Source organism: Lutra lutra, chromosome 14 (assembly GCF_902655055.1).
Source record: "Lutra lutra chromosome 14, mLutLut1.2, whole genome shotgun sequence".
NCBI lineage: Eukaryota > Metazoa > Chordata > Mammalia > Carnivora > Mustelidae > Lutra > Lutra lutra.
In genome coordinates, this window is record NC_062291.1 from 32,328,361 (window position 1) to 32,344,921 (window position 16,561).

Here is a 16,561-nt window from a genome sequence, read left to right on the forward strand (position 1 = left end):
TAATCCCATGATCACACCTGATATCGTCCACCGCATCCCTAGAAAAATACATTTCCTGGAAACTAACATTTGGTCCTTAAGACAATAGCCTCGCGCCCATCTTAACACCTGCTTCGATGTTACAAATTAACACACGGTAAAGCAACCGAATTAAAAATTATGTCCACACACACCGTCTCCCCCACCAAAACATCCATCTGCTAATATTATGCAACGCTGGAATCTAAACTGGTCTGAATTTATAAAAAGCCAACAGGCATGGATACACATTCTCGGTTCTCGTGGCCGTGGCCACTCTAGGCAACAGCCCCAGGAGTAGACACGAACGTTCCTGTTTGGTATTCGTTATTATTTGAGGACACGAGACCATAGAAGGGGGCCGTTTGGGCTTTCCCCTTCTAAGGCTCTCCACAGAAGGACCGGATGAACGCCCACGCCGTCTTCTCCCACCAAAGGTGGCTCCTGCTCTCCGGAGCCTCCGGATCCTGACCGTAGCGCTTCTGTTCCCGGCCCTGGGGAAAGCCTCGTCTCCGCGAGTGGCCCTCGGCGCAGCCGGCAGATCCGCCCGCGACGCGGAGGCCGCGCGGTTTCATCATTAATGCTCCTGAAGGACAATAGCTCATCAAGCCCCACCGAAAGCCCCGGACCCGTCGCGGAGCCTGGGCTGGCGGGGGATGAGGCTGAGCGACTCCTCCTAGAGGTGGTTATGTGGAGAAGGAGCAATCCCTTCTCCCTCCTCCTCCTCCCCCCGCTACTATCCGCGGCCCGGAGAACTGCCGCTTGCCGCCATTGACAAGCACCGATAGAACCCAAAGAAAGGCAAAGAGTCCTGCCCGGCACCGGCGCCGCGCGGGCCGAACCTGCGCCCCGGGAGCGGCGCGCCGAGGGCACCGGGCGCCCGGAGCAGGCGGCGCAGCACCAGGTGAGCCAGCCATGGCGATGGCATTATTGTTCAGGGGGCTCCGGGGTCTGGAGACAAAACGCGCCGCGGGGGCAGCGCACGGGCGGGAGAGAACCCCTGCCTCTCCTGCCGCCCGACCTCTGCGGGCGCACCCCGATAGCCGACCCTCCCCGCCAAAGAAAAGAGAGAAGAATTAATAAATCAAGCTGCCCAACTTGCTTCCTCGCGAAATAAAGGCGGGGGGGGGGGGGGGCGGGGGTGCGAAAGAAGCGGTAAAATTGCCGCGGCCGGCAAGGAGCGGGGGCATCCTGGGCGAGGTGGGAGGAGGCGGCGGGATGCGGGGTCCGGCGGCGGGCCGCGGCGAGGCCGGCCCGGCAGGGAGCGGAGGGCTCCCGGGATGCGGACTTCGGGGCGCCAGAGCCGAGGAGGGAGGCGCCCGGCAGCCGAGGGGACTGCTCCGGGGCGGTGGGCCGCTCGGGGGGCCTCCGAGGGTGCGGGGCTGGGCGCCGGCCCGCTCGGGGCTGACAATGGAAGGGGCGCGGGGGCCCGGGCCAGAGGGAAGGGGGCCGGGGGCCGCGGGTCGGGGGCGGGCCGCGCCGCGGAAGGTCAGGCCGGGGACGCGGGCGGCGGGGGCGACGCCGGGGGCCGCTGCGCGGTAGCGGGGCGCTGCGAGCTCGGTGAGCCCCATGAGCCTCGGCCGGCGCGGAGGAGGGCTCGGGGCCGGGCACTCCCCTCCGGTTCCCTTTCCGGGGCGCCCGGTGCCGCCGCGCGCTGCGCTTTCCCCGGGAAATGGCGGCCCCTCCGCGGAGCTCGCTCGAGCAGTCCCCGCTTCCCGCTTTGCGCGGGAAAAATACAATAATAATAATATAATAATTAATAGTAATAATAATAATAATAAAAGGGAAAGGGGGATAAAAGTAAAGTGGCCGCGACGAAGGAAAGGGTTGCGGCGGGCGCCAGACGGCGCGCGAGCCGCGTGCGGGGCGCGGCGGGCGGGACCGGCCCTGCCTCCCCGGCTCGCAGCCCGCTCTCCCCAGCACCCGGTGCCAGCCTCGGCCGCCTTCGAAATCGCGCCCGTCGGTGTCCTTCCCCGCCTTGCCTCGTGGGGGCGCCCTCCGCTCCTGCCCTCTTTGTTCCTCCCAACAATGGCCAACGGGCCTTGAGCCCCCAAAGGGCCAAATGCGCCTCTTCTCCAGGAGTTCCCGGGAGCTGATTGCTGCGGCCGCGACCTGGGCCACCGCGAGCTTGATTTCGGCCGGGTCACTGCTGGGGTTTAGTGGCAACGGTCCCACGGTGAGCATAAGGGGCCAGAAGAAGCTGGCTGAGAAGCCAAAGCGCGGGTCCCTGTGTGTCTGGGGCAGGGCAGCCCCGACGGAAAAGGGGGTCCCCGCACCCCAGCGGCGCTGGTGACCCCAGGGAATTCCGAACAGGGCCCGCGCCTGCGCCCCCCAGACCTCAGGGGCCCACTCCGCTGGAGGCGGTCAGTCCACCCTAGCAAACGGTTTCCTCGTTTTTCTCATTTGTGTTTGTGTCCAAATACCCCTGTGCCCCCTCCCTGGGCTGCACAGTTGCTACTGAAACGGTTCAATAGGCGAGAGGAATAGAACCGTTATCCAGAGCGAAACGCGCCTCCGTTTGTACTGTTTCTTATTTAGCGACACACAATTCTCAGCTCGTTCATATTTAACTGAAAGTTATCTCTTACCCTTTTGGAAAACTCCTTTTTTTTTTTTTCCAAGTGAGTGTTCAGAACGGCAAGATTTGGAACCACGCTCACGGATTTTTAGAATCGCTTTAGCCCAAGATTATCATACAAATAAATATAGGCTCTGCCTGAAGGAAAAGTTTATCTTGCATCCAGTAATTCACACCTCTAAAACCTCCCTTTCCTGTAACCAAATTGAAAATATATTTATTTCTGGTTCTCTGCTCCAGTTCTGCTAACCTGTCACAGGTCTTCCTCACCTGGATCCATTTATTGCCATGCTTCGGACATTATGAATGATTTCCTCTCTTTCAGAACTCTGTAAAAGAATTTCATTCCTTGGATCTAGAATGTTCCAAAGAGGGACCTTACTCCCTCTCTATCTCATCTTCTGTCTGCTTCCCAGGGATTCTGAGGCTTTTCCCAGTGGGTGGGACACCCTGCTAGCTGTTGTCTGAGACAGGCAGGTCTGCTTTCATTGCCTCCTGCCTGCAGAGCACGAGGGAATCCTGCTTTAGGCAGACAACTTTAAATGAATGATATCTGTAACTTGGCCAGGGGGAAGGATGTACAAAAATCCAACCAAGTTTTTGAAAAAAAATTTTTCGTTCTTAAGAAATAACCTCAAAGATAAATGCTTTTTTGGCACAGGGATGAGCAAAGATTGTGATTGGAGATCACTCCCCAAGCATCTACTGGGACCCAATTATTAAACACCTCTGGTTGGGGGAACCAATGCACATATGTAGAAGTCATGGGCCTTGCTCTGAGAGAGCTCAGGTTCCAAGCCTAGGAGATAAAATATATATGCAAGTAAGACAAGGTAAAAAATGATTACTCTTGGCAAGCTAAGTGGGAAAACAGTTACTTTCTTACACTGCTAACAGGTGTGTCAACTGGTATAGCCAATTTGGAGGGCACTGTTAAAGTCAAATAACGAGCACACTCTGTGACCCAGCCATTCCATTTCTTGGTCTATATCTTAGGGAAGCAGGCACAGATTATGTAATTCCCTCGCATTGCAGAGTTTTGGCAGTTTTGAAACTGAAAGCAACCTAATGGCCATCATATGGAATGGCTAAATAAAATCTGGTACATCTATCTTCTGGACAGATTAGGCAGCATTTAAAAAGAATGAAGTAAGCCCATATATACTGAGACAGAAAGGTCACCAAGACATACTAATGAAAAAGGCAGTTGCAGAACAATACATACTGTATGGTACTATTTATGTAAAAAACAAAAACAAAGACAAAATACTATGTATTCTATAAGTAAAAATGCACATATAAAAAGATAGGAAGGGCATAAAGACACCCACTGAAAGAGACGAGAACTGGAGAAATTGTCAAGGAAGAGTTTAGTCATACAATTATTCATACCCATCTGTAACCATTGTTACAACATTTGGAATTTTACTATTTGAATTAATTTCTGTATTACTTGCATAACTAAATACAATTAAGAAGTTACAAGTGATTGATAATGTGTAATAACAGTCCCAATAAAATGCTACAACAGTTTTTAAAGGGAGAATAGAATTTTAGTCTGGAAGAAGGCTGGGAGTAGGCTTCACAGAGAATGCAGAAGAAGGGGATAGGATCCGAGGCAGGCAGAAGGAAGACTGACCAGACAGAGCTTCTCCTCTTTCTTCAATGTCATCACGTTATCACGTAAATTCCCTTGCGAGGCTGCGGCCGGCCTGCCCTGCCAAGGTTCAGGTGGGTGAGGGAACTAAACCAATAGTTTATACTTGTCTAATCGCTATGTTTCTGTGAATATCTTACATTAGATTTAGATGAGAGAAAAAAAAAAAATGAACCAGTAGAGGAACTTCTGACAATGATACTGGAAGGTAGTATTTTAAAAAGGAAGATAGTGAAAATTTCAGGATGGGGGAGTTTTTTTCCTCCTAGATGCACACAGGGCTATATATGGGGAATTAAGTTGGAGGGAAAGATGAGCATTTGAGAGGATAATTCACTTCCCCTCCCCCCAAAAATTCACAAAAGGAACCCCCCAAATGCTTTTGAAACAGATATTTAAGGGGTACCTGGCTCAGCCCTTAGAGCATGCAAATTTTGATCTCAGGGTCATGAGTCCAAGTCCCACATTGCAGGTGGAGACTACAGTAAGAAGGAAGGATGGAAGGAAGGAAAGAAAGAAGGGGACATTTAAGGCTGGTTTCCCTTATTCACTCGTTCAAGGAATATTTATTGAAGATCATATGTGTACATAACACTGCCAGGTATAACTGAGTACAGGACAAACAGCCCCAGACCAGGGTTCCAGAAGTGGGGGTGAGGGGCTGGTCATAGCTCTGGTCTCACATGGACTGTGTGGTCATAGACAAGCTGTTTACTGACCCCCGCCCCTCCCCTGTCACACCTTCTGTGGTGGCTAAAAGCAGGAGGGGTGCACTAAAAATGGTCGATCACTCTAGTCCCTTTCAGTCTTAGATCATGACCTTGCGAAATCCTAGGATTCCAACCATGTGGTGACTGATTGTGAATTCCCAGACAGATGGAATTTGGGGGATTGGACTAGGAGGGGACCCAAGTGCCCCATCTTGGGAAAAATAAAGGTACTCACTGTCTTGAAGTTCTCAGTAGCTTGGGTAGCTCTCGGTGTTTCCCCAGGGTGGAAATTTCATCACCAGCCCTTTACACAAGCTCCTAGGAAGATGTTACTGAGCTCCAGCTTCGTGATGTACACAGACCACCCAGCGCTGCGGGATTGTCATTGTTGCTTTTGAACTAGAGGGGAAATGCCTGCCTGCGCTCCATGAAAATCATCCCCTAAAATTGTTTCTTCTCTGGAAATAAGTCCACAATGGCTAAGGTTTATGAAATGCCTTATTGCCTGCCAGGTGCTGTTCCAGACACTTTCTCCATATTCACTCCTTTCATTCTTCCAACAGCGCAATAGGCGGGTACTATTATTAGAGCCATCTTATGGGAAAGAAAAGAGAGGTGGAAGATGTGCCCACAGCTGGAGGTAGACTTGGGAGTTGGGTCCAGACACCCTCCCTCTACAACCCACATCCTCCCCTCCATGGGGTGAGAACAAGGGCCTGCGGGCCTCCCTAGGGAGTCTCAGATTAGGTTCGATACGCAGATTTTTACTTTAAAAACTTCTCTGCATCACCATTTTACCTGCCTCTGTCAGATGAAAGATAAAGATTATCCAATTGAGCTACACAACACTGTGCTTTAAACTGTCTTGTCACAAAGTATTAAATAAGATGAATTTGGTGGTTTCGCTGAAGCCCTTGCTGTTCATTTATCCATCCCGCCCTCCATCATACTTTGCCCGATTTATTTGACTGGCGTTGCCAATTTGGACTAGGAATGGAGTAAGTAATTCAAGTCAGAATTCTCGTGCTTTGACAGAGAAGTGTGTGTGGAAATCCATGTCCAACCAGCAGCCCCAGCCCAGGGACGTTCACTCCAGCTCATTCCGGGGATGCCAGGATTAGCTACGGGCAACCATAATATTGAACCCAAAACTGTGACACATGATCTGATCAGAGATTTGGGGTTATTTCTGGATAAAAGAGGCAATCCTGATGATATAGTTTGCAGGGCTAAATTTGGGGTGTTTCCACCACAAGTGGACAAAAACCTAACAAAGTAAAAATCAAACCGATCCTGGGAAACCCACGCCCTGCATTTACTGCATTTACATTAGCCGGGTGCTAATAACGCCATATATTATGCGATGTATATTTTGGACTGCCTTAACCGTTCAATAAAGCCATTAAAATTAGATAGTGGTGGCAGAATATGAAAAGGTAAATTCCAACAGCTTTTGTGATAGACAACATAAACTTTTAGATCAGGTGATTATTCACGGGGTCCCCCAGCAGGATGCCAAGCTTGCGGATCGATCACGCTTCCAGAATTTTCATGCAGTGCTAACCCAGTGTTGCCCCCGTGCTATGAAATTGGATTTCACCCCCGCTGCTCTTCAGTGAACACTATAGATTATTGTCTTGGGGTGGAGAAGGGCAGTTTCAGAACCAAGCAAGGTAGAATATTCAAGTCTGGTTTTTCTTCCCTATGACTGCTGTGGATGACAAGATAGTCCCTTCAAAGGAAAGGTCACCTGGCTATGACTTCATTCTACTGGGTTGTTCCATGTCTGTGGATGTAACAGAGGGGAGGGGTGTCAGAAGGAGGGATCTTTTGAGCATCTTCATAGACTAGGACCATCTTTCAAGTGGGAAAGGACCTCACAGGTTGGCAGGTGTAATGGCTGTCATTTCTCAGAGGCCTAAAGCAGGCAAGGCGGGGACCAGCCATCAAGGTTCTCAGGGACTTCCCACCTGCACCCAGGACTGCTCCCCTTCCTTCCATCTGTTTCATATGTTGGAATTCCTGAAAGATTGTTCTTTTTGTTGTTTGTTTGAGCAAATTTAGCGGGGTTGTGGGGGAGAGGTATTGAAAAATCAGTGGGTTTGGCTAAGGACCACAGGTGGTGAGTACAAGACTGGAGCCCCCACCCGCTCACACCACACACCGCCCCCCCCGCCCCCCACTCCAGTCCCCTGTACCTCCCATCTGCCATTGTGCCGCACCCTCGAGGTCTAGCGGCTTCTGCTCATAGATGGAAAGGCACCCCACGGTTGCCCTTACCTAGTGCAGCAGATAAAACTGCCAAGCCCAGTCCGTACGCGCACACCAGGAAAGGGCACTATGTGTTGCCAGTATAGAACGCGGCAGCCGGAGTCACAGCCCCCACCCCCACCAGCACCCACAGTGCAGCCACTGCCTTAGGACCGACAGTAAGGAAAACAGGGTGGGAGAGACAGGCAAGGAAGGGATGGAGGAAGAGGAGTTCCAGGGCAGCTGCCTCTGTCTTGAGCACCCACAACCGCCCCCACCTATGCACTCAGGGGCCCACCAGTCATGGATGTCTCTGGAAGCCCCTGGTGGATCAGGCAGTCCCGGGGGGCTACAGTCTCCTTGCTGTCTGATATTGGCATGCTCACACCCAGCCCCAAAGCGGGCTCCCGCATCTCCTCACCCCTCACCTGAGAAGCTCATCTTGGCTCAAAGTTGGTCCCTTGCTCAGAGGATAAGAGGCCACCACTGATAACAATAAACCTCACTACGAATCTGAAACTGCTCGATTTTGAAGAAAGAAGACAGCTTGCCCACGGTTCTGGTTAATTCCCAAGAGCAAAAAGATAAGAGACCAGGCTGGACCCAGTGAAGGGTTTGGTTTTTATTTTGTTTTCCATGAATAAATAGATTCAGGAAGACAGTTTTCTTCCGGGGTGCATGACTGAGATCCAATAAGAATAAAACTTTTTTTTTATTCATTCATTTATATCATTTCTCAATCAACTGATACCATAGATAACCAAATATATTTATATTGTGTTAGACAATGGCAGGCTAATAACAAAGAGACTGAATATATATTAACAACTTGTCCTTTTGTCTTTTAAAAAAAAAAACTTGAGCTCGTGTTTAGCAAAGGTAATAACACCTGTTAAAAGTCACTGAGTACCATCCTAGCAGGATATACTCTATATCCAGACCCTATCTGTCCCCCCGGCCCCATGCTCTGCTCTCTCTCTCCCAGAGAAGAGAGATGTCCCCTCTAGAAGGAGATGGGCACACACACTCTGACTCTGGGTTATAAAGAATTCACTGGAAGCTGACGTCCTCCTAGATTATTCCAGGACATGACTTGAAAGACTTTTTAAAAGGGGAATGATTTGTAACCCAGTAGTATAATTTAAATAAATTGGGTTAATGCTTGGTTCTAACGTTCACGGTTGGTTAATTTAGTTAATTTGATCCGTGCGTCATTTTGATGAAATTGCATTTGATATAGCTCTTTACATTATAAATTGTTAATGTGCTCTAACATATATGACGATAAAATTATTGACTGTTCTCATTCACTTAAAGGTGGCCTTGGAAGAAAACGGTTTGGAAAGTATTACTTGTGCAATAATGATTTGCCCTTGGACTTCATAAATGGAAATGTAATAGAGCAGGTGATTTAGCTAGTATTACTGAGAATGGTTTTTACAGCTACAAAATAATACTAACTATTATTATTTTAATACAGTACATAGGGGAACACACCAAAATATATTAGAATTCTATTAGGTGTGAGGCTAAGAGTTTTTTTTTTTTTAACACCCTTTAAAAATATATTTCTACATATAGTTAATACATTTGTATTGAATTCCCTTATGTTCTACCGAGTTTTATTTCATCTCATTTTAGTCTCCCAGAGGCGAGTTTTGAACTGACAGAGTAAAGATGCTTCATTGCAGCGTCTATCTCGTTTTTTTCATAAATATTTACAATATGAGATATTCTGAAGCACGATCCTACAGATTAGAAAAATATCACGGGGATGAGAAATGAGTACATCTCAGCAATTTTAAAACAGTACTTAAAGTTTTAAAAAATTCATCCCCATCATTAAAAAGCTACAAGTGCTCTAATTTCCGGTTTTAAAGTAATATATAGATGAAAGCATTTTGATTCACATACTTTTTTATGGGGATTCACTCGCTCACTGACTTACTCAACAGAAACTTGGGGAGAATCATCTAGGAGGCAAGGTTTGTCTAGATAGTGCATGGATAAAACAAGGCCCCAGGCTTGTTGATGTTCAGGGGTCGGGCCCCTCTCGTTGGCCAACCCCAGGGTCCCTCCTCACTAAAGCAGAGGCAGCAGGACCAGATTTCTCTATCCAGCGGGAGCAGCCTGCAGGCAGATGGGGGACCAAAGCCCGCCCCGGAGCATTTGCTGCCCCCAGCCACTCCCTCCCCACAGACCCCAATCGCATACTTCTGAAGAGAACAAGCTCAAAAGAGTAATTTAAAATAAGCTGTCTTGTCATTCCGGATCCTTTGCCAGGGTGGTTCATCAGCCCAACCAACCCTCACCTGTGACACGCGGCCCGCAATGACTGTTCCCATCTCAAATGACTGCTCTCTTTAAAAGCCACTTTGCAGCACCTTAACAGCCGAAAAAGGGTCATTGAAATCAGGATCGCTGGCGGCTTCTGATGGACCATCTCGCTGATTGGCTAGAGTGTGTCATAGTCCTCATGAGTTTACATATAATAAACATTGCAAGAAGTTGTTGGAGGCAGAAAAAATGGATTACTCTTGATCAGCTCTTTATGCTTGAGAAAGAACGTATTTAAATTAAACAAAATATTGGTCCAAAGACACCAGACTATTTTGTCTTCTCGAGAAGGCAAGCAGTCAGAGTGTTAAGCAAAGTTTGCTGTTTCCCATCAAAAGCAATTCATTCAATAAGGGCAAATGCTTGGGATTTTTCTTTCCTTTCTTCTCCTCCCTTCTGGGATTACAGTATAATTATAAATATTGTTTATAGGAATCCCATATGATACAGTTGGGCAAATACAGACACACTGAATTTGATTCGGTTATATTAATGGGTCTTACATAATCTCTTGATAGGAAATTTTATATTCCTCAATTATCTCAAGACCAGTGACTCACCTGGTGATAAAAACAATCTAAATTTTTCAATATGACATTGTTACTCAATTATAAAACAGTTGAGCTTTTTCTCTTTACCAGCATACTCATTTCTAGGCTGATTCCCAATTGATGTTCTTTAGGATGTTAAGTTATAATGACACCTTCCATTTCCAGTTCTACATGATGGCCAGAGCGCAAGGGCTTTCCCTCTCCTGGAGCCCACAAAAATAATGGTTAAGAATTTCAAGGAGGGGCGCCTGGGTGGCTCAGTTGGTTAAGCGACTGCCTTCGGCTCAGGTCATGATTCCAGGGTCCTGGGATCGAGTCCCGCATCAGGCTCTCTGCTTGGCAGGGAGCCCGCTTCCTCCTCTCTCTGTCTGCCTCTCTGCCTAACTTGTGATCTCTGTCTGTCAAATAAATAAAATCTTAAAAAAAAAAAAAAAGAGAATTTCAAGGAAATTCAAACAACAACATTTGCGGAAGGCTGGTGTGGGTCTTCAGCAGGTAGGAGATCTTAACAAATTGCTGGAAGACCCTAGTGCCTCGGACCATGCAGACAGTGTCATACGGGAGAGCCTCCTATTTAAGGGTAAGATAAGAGGGAGCTGCAAGGAAGGTGGGCAGGGTGAGAGAGGGGGCGTTGTTGAGAGTCTGTTTCCAGAACAGCCAGCTGAATTGGTCCCTCTCCCTCCCCTCCTCCCTATAGTTTCTGGCCATCCGGCATGTATCCTAACAATCTGGGTTTCCTCTCTAAAGAAATAGACTAACTATGTGGGGCACCTGGGTGGCTCAGTTGGGGAAGCATCTGACTCCTGATTTCAGCTCAGGTCATGATCTCAGGGTCCTGAGACCGAGCCCTGCTTCGGGCTCTGCGCTGAGCATGGAGCCCACTTGAGATTCTCTCTCTCCCTCTCCTTCTGCCCCTACCCTCTCAAAATAAATAAATTTATTTATTTTTAAAAAGAAATCTATTAAGGTTTATTTTTTTAAAAAAGAGAGAAACTGAACAACTACAGGGCAGGTCTAGAATTTCTAGGACACCTGCAGCTCCACAAAGTGATGCTTTCCCATTCTGGCATTTGGGGGCTCTCAGTCCCTGACTGGGTGCCCAGGTGATACGTGCTTGGCAGGCCCTATGCACGCAACCAGAGGTCCCAAGCAGGAACCATGCCTCGCTAATAACAACAGCTGAGAAAAGCTTTTCTATCTGCTGGTAATGATCAGACTTGGCTTTCATTCTTAAACATGAAGGCATGACCAAACTCACCAGACATTGAAGGAAATCTGACATGAAAGAGAAAGAAAAGAAATACATGGGATGACTGACTGGACCAAATAATTTTGAGAGCAGACGATCACATTAACATACCCTAACTAGTCTCAGAGAGACTTGAAGACGTGGTGCATTCATAAAAGGCAGCGCTGATATGAGAAAAGGAATGATCAGAGAATGAGAGAGAGCTCTTGGAAATTAATAATATTGTTGCCAAAATTAGATGTTAAGAGGGCTGAAAAATGGAAGGAAAAAGACAAGAGACTTCGAGGAGCAATGCAGGAGCTCCAACCCCTGGCTTACAGGCATCCCAGTAGGAGAAGGGACAGGCGGGAGGAATAAAGAGACGGGGCAAAATGATCAAGTCTGGAACAGAAAATGTCCGGAGTTATTAAAGACTCCAGTCTTCTGACTGATTGAGCAGGGTGAATGGGGTCAGGGAGGACCCATACTTAGACATCATCCTTAGACACATCCTTGTGAAATTTTAGAATAGAAAGAGACAATCTAAAAGCTTGGGGTTGGGGCTCCTGGGTGGCTCAGTGGGTTAAGCCTCTGCCTTCGGCTCAGGTCATGATCTCAGGGTCCTGAGATCGAATCCCGAATCAGGCTCTCTGCTCAGCAGGGAGCCTGCTTCCTCCTCTCTCTCTGCCTGCCTCTCTGCCTACTTGTGATCTCTCTGTGTCAAATAAATTAATAAAATATTTTAAAAAGTAAAAAAATAAAAGCTTGGGGTTTGGGGCACCACACTTCTCTGTAACACTGGATGAAAAAAACAATGGATCGATGGTTTCAAAATGTTGAAGCAAAATTATTTCAATGCTGAAAATTATATACCCTACCAAATGATCACCCAAAGATCATTAAGTAAAGACAGTTCCATTTATAAGAGACCAAAGTATACTTCCCTGTACTGTCTCCGAAGAGTTACAGGAGGCTGACCCCAAGCAAACTAGGCAGCGAGCAGAGAAGGAGGAGGTGAGCGGTGAGGGAGGAGCTGGGAAGATGGTGCCGGGATGACCACTGGGCGAAAGAAAGCACCATCCCAGACTGGAGCGTGAGGTCAGAGGTCCGAGAACTTTTGGGTAAAAGTCTCTGGGAATTAAGTGGCCCGGGCAAAGAACGATGAGTGAGAAGTGACGGGGTCGGTGTTAGGCTATGGCAAAGCCACACTTAAGGAAAGCATGATCAATCCTCGTTATTCACAGATTCCGTATTAGCGAGTTTGCCTGCTTACTAAACTTTATTTGTCGCCGCCAAATCAATGCTTTTTCAGTCTTTCAAAGACACACACAGAGCAGCAAAACATTTGAGCCGAATCATTCACCTTCCCAGCCAAGTTCTACCGAGACTGGCCTTCCTCTTTTGTCTCTCACTCAGTAAATTCGTGCCCTTTCCACGGCCTGTGTAGCACCGTGGTTTGCACATCTGTGTGCTTTGCATGGATGATTCCACTTTTCGAAATGGCCCCCAAGCACTGTCCTGAAGTGCCGTCCAGTGTTCCTGAGCACAAGAAGGTTGCGAACAAATGTGCCTTTGGGAGGAAATACGTGTGTTAGTTGAAGTTCGTTCAAGTTTAAGTGATAATCACTAGTTTCCATGAGTTCAATGTTGATGAATCAACACTACATATTACATAAGGTATCTGTGAACAGAAACACACATAAAATGAGGTTATATATTGATTTCATTGATGAAAAAGTGATGACCAGGGGCTCGTGGCCACCTAACCCTGTTTCCCCTAGGAGCCGTGCTCCCTATTCACTAGTCCGGTGTTCCCAGTTGCTTTGTAGAACACAGCTACTGCCCCTCTCCCCCCCTTCGCCCCCGCAGCCAACAGTGACTCCTAACTTGGGGGTGGGGGTGGGGAGCCCTGTAACAAAGGCAGGATCTAAAGGTGAAGCCAAGTGAAATGTGGAACGACTGTTGAACAACACGTTTTCAGAATGCAGAGAATCTGCTTGTTAATCCTGAGACACAAGGCATCCGGAGCTGGACCACAGAAGGCCAATGTGAGCCCCGCACCTACCTGATTCTGAAGGGCCAGTCTTTATAAAGTCTTAGTCATATAAATGCTGCCTAGGAGCATTTCACTTTCAAAATCAGCCTAGAGCCAAAATGAAGATTTCACTGTGATTCTGGAACCAAAGGAAGGTTGTGAGTGGGGATGATGGTGGCAGAGAGGGCAGAGGTAGGAACGGGGAGGAGAGGTAGGGAGTGGAGGACCAGGGAAAGCTCAGGGCACACAGCCCCAGCCTACGTAACAGCAGCTCAATAGGGATCCCCGAAGTTGGGGGAGTCAGAGCTTGAAGTGTGTTATTTAAAGTTCCCAAGGTAGGGGTGCCTGGGCGGCTCAGTCGATTAAGGGTCCCACTCTTGATTTTGGCTCAAGTCCTGATCTCAGGGGCATGGGATGAAGCCCTGAGTCAGGCTGCGTGCTCAGCGTGGAGCCTGTTTGTCCCTCTACCTCTGCTCCTTCCCCTGCTCCCCTCTCATGCTCTCTCTCATTCTCAAATAAATAAATAAAATCTTTAAAAATAAATAAAGTTTCCAAGGTAATCAGCAGAAGAAATAAAAACGGTAGTATGCTGTCAACAGCTAGAAAAGGGAGGGGAAAGTCCTTGTCCTTCTTAGGCATTGATAGACTATCTAAAAATGGAAATAAATCACCAAGTAAAAGTATAAATACTAGAGCTGAGGAAGTGACCACCAGGACTAAAATTATAGAACTGTTCCAGAATGGCCTCTGGAGGCAAGATTGGGGGTAGAAAAAGTGGGGTGGGAAACTACTGCTTTTCATTTTGTGCATTTCTGTCTCTTTGCTTTATATTACTATGTGCAAGTATTACTTAGATTTAAAGATAAAATAAACTCAAATTCTTATTTTAAGATTTTAAGTCCTCTCCACACCCAGTGTGGGGCTCGAACTCACAACACCAGGATCAAGGGTCACCTGCTCTACCGACTGAGCCAGCCAGTCGTCCGTAAACACAAAATTTTAAATAGCTCATTTAAAATTTTGTTTTTCTTGCTTCAGGGTGACCTTGAGCAAGTCATAATTATATGTTTCAGCCTGCTGGTGATGTGCCCTAACAGAGAAGATCCCAGATTTTCTCAGTTCACAGAGAAATTAGTGTCTCTGCCATTTTTCTTCCAAGTGCCTAGGCCAGAAGAAATACCTATTGGTTCTATTTATTAAGTGGCGAGGTCCAAACACCTTCGTATTTATGTCCTAACAATCAGGAGCTATTTGAAAGAAAAAAAAGAGTACATAAATAAGAAGAAAAAAGAATATTTGTATTCTGTTCTTAAATAGCCACAATGAATTACAAATAGCATGTATGTGTGTGTTGGGCACTGCACAACTTCCCAGACCTTAGAATCAGGTTGGACATAGCCATTCTCATTTTCTGTTCCACATCAATTTCTCCCTGGCTTTTGCTTTAATCACAGCAGCAACCAAAAACTCAGCTTTGTAAGATACGGAACCATGAGAAAGAAGTACAATCTGTCATGAACCCCTGGTAGGAACACTTTGATCTGGAGGCTATAGGGTCCCACAGTGTTTGGGTATCACTTTATTTCCCTTGAAAGCTTAAACATTTGCTGATTTGTCCCAGGGCATCCTGGTGCACAGTTTGGGAACCATGTCTCTAGCATCTATTTGAAACTCTATCATGGTCTGTCTTGCAACTTCATTGGAAAATATTTGAGGACAAGGGCCATGTATACTCCACAACTAATGTAGTTTCTTGTTCAATAATAAATGCTTCATAAATACTGTCTTTCATTGAATTGATGATGTCAGATTGGAAGATGCATACTGATTTCCAGAGATAGTAAAATATAAAAAAAAGAAAGCACTATAAAATCAGGGAAATACAGTAGTTATTTGAATAAGCCGGCATGAGTTTATTGCCCGTGTCTGAGTCAACGCTGCAATTTAATATTTACCCTTGTGATATCTGTGAAATCTAGCTCATCGGTGTTCTTATGGGCTTAAAAGCCATTGTAGGAATAAATCCTAAAACAACGGAATCTGAATGTGCCCTCTGCCCAGCACACAAAACCAGTTTTGTTCTCCCAACTGTGCTTTTGGAGGGAAAGGGAAATGAGCAGGCGGCAAGGCATTCTCCGGTCTTCTTCCCTGAGCCCCCACTGTTAGCATGCTGAAAACTCTCCCATCCGCTTTGTAAGTCATCAGGAGACCTTATATCTTGGTTTTTCTTGGTCTCTCTGATATGAAAGGACAGATATATTGCAGATCTAGGTTCTCTCTGGTCTGGTCCCCAATTCCTCTTAAGGACCCCAGGATACCCCAGGATTGGCCTGGAGGGTTGGGCCGGTTGAGCTTGGCCAGGCGCAGCCTCCAGGGGGCGCCCACGTGGTGCCTGTAACCACCGGGAGAGCTCCATCCACCCATACTCTCGTCTTCAAACTTGTAAACAAACATAATGAAGGGTAGTCCTTAGCTGTGCCTAATTAGAGGAAAAAAATGTTTTAGAGCAGAAGGTAAATAAGTGTAAACATTTAAGTATTAGTCTGATGGAAACAAATTTCACATTGCCATACTGCTTTTCTCTTTCGACGAGAGGCCCTCTACAATAGATTTCGGAGATTCACAGGAAGTAGATAAAAACCTGTTCAAGTGTTTCACTCCTAACTTCCCAAGACTGGATAGAGTCCCTGGGAGGGAAGGCAGTTCGGGGTTACAATGTCTCACCGCTCCAGGCAGAGTCCAGCCCAGGCTGGGGGCGGGGATGGTGTAAAGGGAGGTCTTCTCTGGAGCGGAGGGTGGGTGCCAAGCACTTCCTTCCACCTGTGGGGTCCAGTAGGTGTGACACGTCAGCCCCATCAGCATCCTCTGAATCCTTAGGGATTCCCGGATGTGGTCTGGTTCTTACAATATCCGGGTCCTCCTAGCATCCGGGGCCCCGGAGTTGGGTGCCCAACTGCTTAAGTGTCTGCAAAGATGGGTTACGCGGGCACAGTTTCCCTCAGAGACCTCAGACGGAGCCACCTCCCCAGCTCTAAGGCCCTAACCTGGAGGAAAGTCTGGAAGCGAGAAAAAGAAAGCCTGGTTACAAAATGCTATGCTTAGGGTGATCCCTACGTTTTACACTGCATAGCTGACATGCGCCTCTGTCTGATCTGACCCTGCTTTTCCCTACCTGGCTGTTTTATCTTCATGAGTGT

General features: G+C 47.3%; 1 protein-coding gene across 1 annotated transcript in view; it reads left to right on the top strand.

Moving 5' to 3' along the window:
* The first annotated feature begins 564 nt into the window (after nucleotides 1–564).
* LOC125084806 (core histone macro-H2A.2) overlaps nucleotides 565–16,561 on the top strand; it is a 43,077-nt gene continuing 27,080 nt past the window's right edge. The window contains exon 1 of the mRNA XM_047702629.1: nucleotides 565–922. The gene's annotated coding sequence lies outside the window, so the exon portion shown is untranslated. The remainder of the gene's footprint in view (nucleotides 923–16,561) is intronic.